We start from the raw sequence: 6721 nt of genomic DNA, 5'->3' as shown, positions 1-6721 counted from the left end.
ATGTGCGGGTGTACATTGATTTTGTGATAATACCACATGCCCTTCTTCCCATACCTATTCCAGGAGAGGCAACTAGTGTAGGCGAGGCAGTGGGGTATGAATTGGCCTAGCCCAAAAATCTTGTGTTGGTTAACGATGAGGTAATTCTTTTTATTATTATCTCTCTTTTTTTAACATATGCTTACTATTGATTTGTGAGAAATCCTTCTTCTTCTTTTTTTGGGAGCTTCGAAACATCTGCCAAAACAAGCCAACAAGGTATAATCTCCAATATTGAAAGCTTTATCATGATTTCCTTGATGTGAAGGATGCATAACATTTGTTTGGTTATGAGAATTTTCTAATTCAGAGGGCTCCGGAGCATGTTCAAGTGAGTGCCAATGAGGTAAACATATCATGTCTTGTACTTTAATGGGGGTAAATATTTTGTTTCCGTACTTATGGTTAACTTCTACTTATGTACTCTGATAAATTTGCAACTTAGGCAACTTCAAAAAATGTTGATTCGGACAAGTATTTGGAGTCTATTCAGTTTTTCGCTTCATATGCTGCGATTATGGAGTATGAAGATACCATGCTCATTATAGAAGGGCATATTTGGTGTCGAGCTTGAGTTTTCACTTACAAGAGAAGACATGGAGTTCATTTGTCAATTTAAAGAATTATCTATCTCATGCATAATGTTGTACATCAAATATATGTACATAAGTACTTTGATGGCTGAACTCCAAGATTTTACACTTCAAATGTTTATATCAATTGTTTCTTTCTCTGTCAGTTATCTTCATGTGGCTATAAAGGAAACCAATTTGGATACTAGATTTCTATTCGTTAACCCCTCCAGCCTCAGTGGAAAATTCAAGGCTGGTGAAGTCTCAAAAGCAACAATGCTGTCAAATAGACTACAGGAAGCCAAGGCTGGCCAACTAGTTTTTGTTCCTTACAATTTGGAATTAGTATTGGTTCTATTTGTTATTCCATGAATAGTTTGATTATATGAGTGCCGTACTTGTGCTCAAACTTTGTCTTGATTAATTTTAGGTTGGCTATCATTGATTTGTCTTCTGCTATAATATATTACTTTGACTCAATTTATAGTAAGATCAATGTTAACCTTCAACTCATCATAGAAATGTAAGTTATTTGACTTCTTACAATCTACTAAGATTTTTGTTTCTTTGACTGATTATAATAAGAAAAAATTTCTTCATGAAGTGCACTCAAAATTTATGATTCCAGCAAAGGAAATAGAAGGAGAAATCCAGATTGGAAAGTAGTTAAGGTAGCAATTATGAATCTTTTGCTACTATTTTCTTGGTAAGTTTGAGTCGTGTCCTTATTAATTTCTCTTTTTTCTTTCTTGTAGTGCCCGAAACAACCAACTGAGGTGGAATGTGGATTTTACGTGATGAGGTTCATGAAAGATGTGATAAAAGACCCAAGCATCTTAATCAATCGGGATGTGAGTTTCTTTTTTTTGTTTTTCCCTTTACTGCATGCGTTTACTCTCTGTAGTAAGATAAATTTTTCTCACTTTGTCATATCATTTTCTTGTAGTTTGGCAGGAAAATGATTTACACGAAGACCGAAATTGATGAAACACGTGTTGAATGGATAAACTGCGTCTTCAGCAGGTCGCAATCAGCTCGTTCACGTAAGTTAATTGGTCTTTTTCATAGGACTTGCCCCCATTAGACCTAGACTATAATTGGGAGATCTAATGTAATGGAAAGTGGAAGTGGAAAGAGAAATTTCTCCTGAATAGTATGATGGTAGATGGCTCTGAAAACAAAAAAAAGAAATGTGTGCAATATTTGTTTTAGTTGTAGCTAATTGCACTGGATGATCAATGCGTGAATGGTATCATGGTCAATCATTGTAATGTGATAGAGCGTTCCGAAAAGGACTTCAGGATCATCCACTAGGAAATTCTCTCTCTGCCACTAGCAATGTTCCTTCAGGGAATATCTTGATGTACTTCAATTTAATCTTTTGCTACTAAAGAGTTTGTGCCTTATCAAAGCTGAATATTAATAATTTTCTAGTGGTGGCACTCACTTTTTTAATGTTTTGGCTCTAAGCCTCCTGGGGGAAAAGGGGCAGGAAGCCTAAGAAGAAATGATTAGATCTGCCTCTTGGAATATAAGGGGTTTGAATGGTCCCCTGAAACAAAACCAGGTGAGGAAATGGATATATGAGAATCAATTATCTTTGTTGGTTTGGTTGAGACAAAAGTTAAGCTAAATAATTTCGATGCAACCATGAGTCATTGTCTCCCATCTCAGTGGAGTTTTATTCATAGTGTTGGTTCTGGTGTTTTCGCTAGAGTTGTTGTTGCTTTGAATGCTTCCTGTTTTAATGTGACTCCTATATTGGTGGATAGCCAGTGTATCACCGCTAGGGTTAAGCAGCTTCAATCTTCAGTTTATTTTTATATTTCAGTAGTATATGGTGCTAATAGTGTTGCTGATATAGAAGATTACTCTGGAGTGTTTTGAGGTCCTTTTATGGGATTATTGGCGGTGACCCTATGATGAGCGGAACTTTGTAAAGTATGAGGGGAGGCCACCCATGTAGATTGTATAGATTAATGGGGCTATAGAACAATATCAACTATGAAGACTTCAAGATACTTTTTACTCGAGTGTGTTGTGGTTTCTCAGGGCTTCCGTAATTTGTATTCTGCTTTCTTTTACATACAATTTCTGTAATTATAATGCACAAAAGATATAATACTAGTTATGCTGTGTCAAATTAATCCTGCATTAATATGCAGGATAGATTTTGTTGGTGTTGCTGCAGTATGGTGCTGTTTTTTGTGTGTGAGGCAACAGGTATGTTGGTGCTGCAATGTTACTACATATGTATGTGCTATATTTTTGGGTTTTTTGGGTCTTGAAAATTCTAACACTAGCATTTTATGTATTTGTTTCAGTTCATATGCTGCACGATGCAATATTTTCTGAACTGATCGATGAAGATCATGTTGGTTGAGCTGTTTTGAAGAGATTTTTGTTTTTTAATTTCATGTTTTTGTAGTCCCCTAGTACGATGTTTGGGCTTATTATAACTCATGAGCTACTGGTATCTATTTCAATAGTTTTTATTGTCAAAGATATTTAGAAACTTGGGTTTAATTATTGTCTTTTTTATCTACTTGTCATTGTTTTTTAATTGGGGAGCTGACAAATATTTTTTTCCTTTCTTTTGGCGTAAAATTATTAATGTTGAATGTGGAAGATTATGGCAATATGCATAATAAACCATTAAACCATGGTTTTCACTTAAAAATGTAATCTTTTACGTAAGAACAACAACGGTTTTTCATAAAACCCATTTTATTCACTTAACTATTAACCACATTTTTATGTCATAACTGTGATCTTTTAACATATTTAACAATAGTTTTAAGTTCAAACCATAATGATAGTTAATTTAATTACGGTTTTTCATGCAAATCGTAATGGTATAATATTTTAACCACAATTTTAGTAGAAAACCGTGCTTATTTGATTGAAAATGATCACGGTAAAGAAGATACAATCACGGTTTGAGTAAAAACTTTGATTAGTTCATTCAAAATGATCACGGTTTTTTGAGAATACTGAGATGTTTAATTGCAAACAATCACGGTTCTTACCTATCAAGCATGGTTTTTTATTAGCTTGTATCACAGGTTATAACCGTGATTAAAAGTAGGAGACTTTTAATAAAATCAATAGATCACGGGTAATAACTATGATCATTAAGCATTATTGTAGTGGTGTGTCCCAAAAACACTTGATGTCTAGTGTATTTGGGACCCACATGTGGCTTGTGTGTTTGTGTGTTATGGCAGCATTGTTGTTTTTTAGTATTAATATCTACGTACACGAGCCCATGCGCACGCACACATTTGTACACCAGATTTGAAAAGAATATCCACACAGATTACAAATCTGTGCCAGCACGCACAGACCCCTCTTGTATCCGTTTTGGGTTCCAAAAAAATGATCGAAGCTGCTCGTTTTATTTAAAATACAGTGTTTATGGTCCCTACCAAAACACAGCTGAATAGGATATCGCCAAGGGCCTCTACGAAACATCCAACTTTGTCCCATAATTCAAGCCTAAATTTTAGGACAAAGTTAAATGTTTTGTAGACACCATTCTTGATATCCTATTCAACTGATTTTAATAGGGACCATAAATAACGTATTTTAATCAAAATGAGTGGTTCTGATCATTTTTTTGGACCTGAAACGAGTCCAAAATAGCTATGCACACGTTGACACAGATTTGAAATATGTGGTGATAGCACTGCTCCACCAAATTTGCTATGAGTACATGCGAATATGTACATATCCTACATATGGCTTTGAAAAATAATCAGAGCTGCTCATTTAGTTCAAAATAATTTGTTTATGGTCTCTGTAAAATAATCAGCTCAATTGAATAGTGTTACCTATTGTCAATGAATTATTCATATGTGAAGCATGTGTTTTAGAAGATTCAGTAGGAAATTAAAGATCATCCATCATTAATAAATGTAGGATAGATATTTATGCTATATAAAAAATATTTTTTGGAACATTTATAGAACTTGTATTGAGATTAAAAAAAATCTATATATGAGAACACATTTAAAATTTTGGTAGTGAAAAAAGTCAAGAACAATTAGTATTTATAGACAAAATAGAAAGTGACAAAATGGTAGAAACAAATACAATAAATACACATTTCAAATTACAATTGTATTCAAAAGTAAATAAAAAGGGAATAAAAAATGTATGCTTAGATGATAGATATTTAAAAGGTGGTTTACTTTTGAAGGTTCTGCTGAAAATCCTAAAACATGATGAACCTTCAAATCTCTACCTCTACTGGAGATGCTTGGCGACGGCAGTAAATAGAAGTTGTTTGAGGAAGCAAAAACATATTGCATTCATAATAATAATTAAAAAACAAGTACAAAGGACACTATCGCAACAACAACAAAAGTAAAATTAGTAGTGGATTGTTGCCTTATGGCTCAGAGACACAATTGCTGGAACATATTTTCTTTCTTTCTCTTTTGGGTCCTCGTGGCATGTGATTGTCGGAGTGAGACGGTATTTGTTCTTTCTCTAGTTTGATGCCTAGTGTTTGGATCATTTTAATCTTTGTAATTTGTTTTTAAAGATTAGTAAAATTCTTTTTTGTTATTCAAAAAAAAACAATAATAGTAGTAGTAGAAAATCCACAAGTTCATCCATCCAAGACTTTGTCTTCAAAGAACCTGCAGATTTGCATCAAACAAAAAGAACCAGCCCGGTCACCACTGTTGTCGCCGCCGCCGCATACTGGCGAAATTCCACCACTGCCACTTATAAGAAGTCGTCGGATGCCGGAATTGGTGTAAGTTATAAGATATGGACCGGTGTAGATGTCCAGAATTTTATGACATTATACATTACCAAAGGGTAAGAGTGGGTTTCGTGATGTTGGCCTGTTTGATGTTATCATCTGGTTTGATACAATGTTATGATATATCCTGCATGGGTAGGATTCACCATTCGCTAGACATACCACATAAGCCAACAGTAGCACTATGAATGGGACAGCAACCATTCGACCTCTTGGAGGAACGGGCTCTTTACACACGGGACGGGGGCACTGGCTGATCCCGCCGACAGGAGTATTGCAAATTAAGGAAGGTATCTTTCGCCTACGAGCTAGGTCTAATTTCTACGAAGAAAGGAGTCAACAAGGATAGCATAGCCATGGTTGGAAAGAAGGTTCGGTCATTCTCCTCCTTTCACCGTGACGCTGTGCATTGCAAAATGAGTTGCACTTCCAAACAAACGCAAGGAAAAAAAAAAAAGAAGAGAGAGAGAGATTCTTAAAATTTCCAACGAAAAAGAAGTAAAATACAAATTAAAACAAAACAAAATCATCATAAATAAATAAAACCAACAGTTCCTCATTATGAACACAACTTGAGATAAGTGGAAGCATATATTCTATTTAGTATCAAGGCAAAATCCAAGGGCTAGGGATGGACAGTTTCTTTTTTTTTTTTTTGAACAGCGAAGCAAAAAATTTTATTAATAAGAAAGAAGGATTACAAAGTAAAGCTTAAGTTGACAAGAAACCAACGGAATACCCAATGGGTCAAATTCAGATCACCAAAAGGGTCTAAATAGGTATAAATATAATAATAAAGCCCACAAGAAATCCAAAATCTAAATACAACAATTAATTAAGTCCAAAACACCGAAACCGTAACCCAAAAACTAAAAGACATAACCTATAGACAACATAGGCCTAACCGGAGACCAACCCATAGACAACATGAGCCAATCTAAACAGCAACTCTACTCACCACCAACTGTGGCCACCTAGAGTGAGACGGGCCGCTACCACCACCGTCCCCGGAGCCCGGGGAACAAGCCCCTGTTCCTACCCTGGAGAACGGCCTGACCACCCCACCACAGTCCGCCCCACCACAACCCACCCACAGTCACCAACACCACCCTTCACCAGCAACGAACCACCACCATGAAACGGCCCAACCTCCACCAGCCAAATCATGCGGCCACCCAAAACCTCCATAGATCCGAACCTTGCCATCACCAAAAACCACCAGCCAAAAACCTAGCCGACCACCTGCAAAACAATACAAAACAATAAAAAGGGCCGAAGCCCAAAACCTAATACACCACACCCAGTCAACACCTCCCGCCGCAAACCCTCCACCGAC

The 6721-nt window shown here is 36.0% G+C and overlaps 1 long non-coding RNA gene across 1 annotated transcript; it reads left to right on the top strand.

Moving 5' to 3' along the window:
• Positions 1–221: 221 nt before the first annotated feature.
• On the top strand, positions 222–1037 carry LOC131301413 (uncharacterized). Its single transcript, XR_009191275.1, has 3 exons — positions 222–258; positions 350–385; positions 485–1037. It is a non-coding gene; the product is annotated as an uncharacterized LOC131301413 (long non-coding RNA).
• Positions 1038–6721: the final 5684 nt, after the last annotated feature.

Source organism: Rhododendron vialii, chromosome 9a, assembly GCF_030253575.1.
Source record: "Rhododendron vialii isolate Sample 1 chromosome 9a, ASM3025357v1".
NCBI lineage: Eukaryota > Viridiplantae > Streptophyta > Magnoliopsida > Ericales > Ericaceae > Rhododendron > Rhododendron vialii.
Note: the sequence above shows the minus strand (reverse complement) of the source record. Positions and strands in the feature narration are given on the sequence as shown.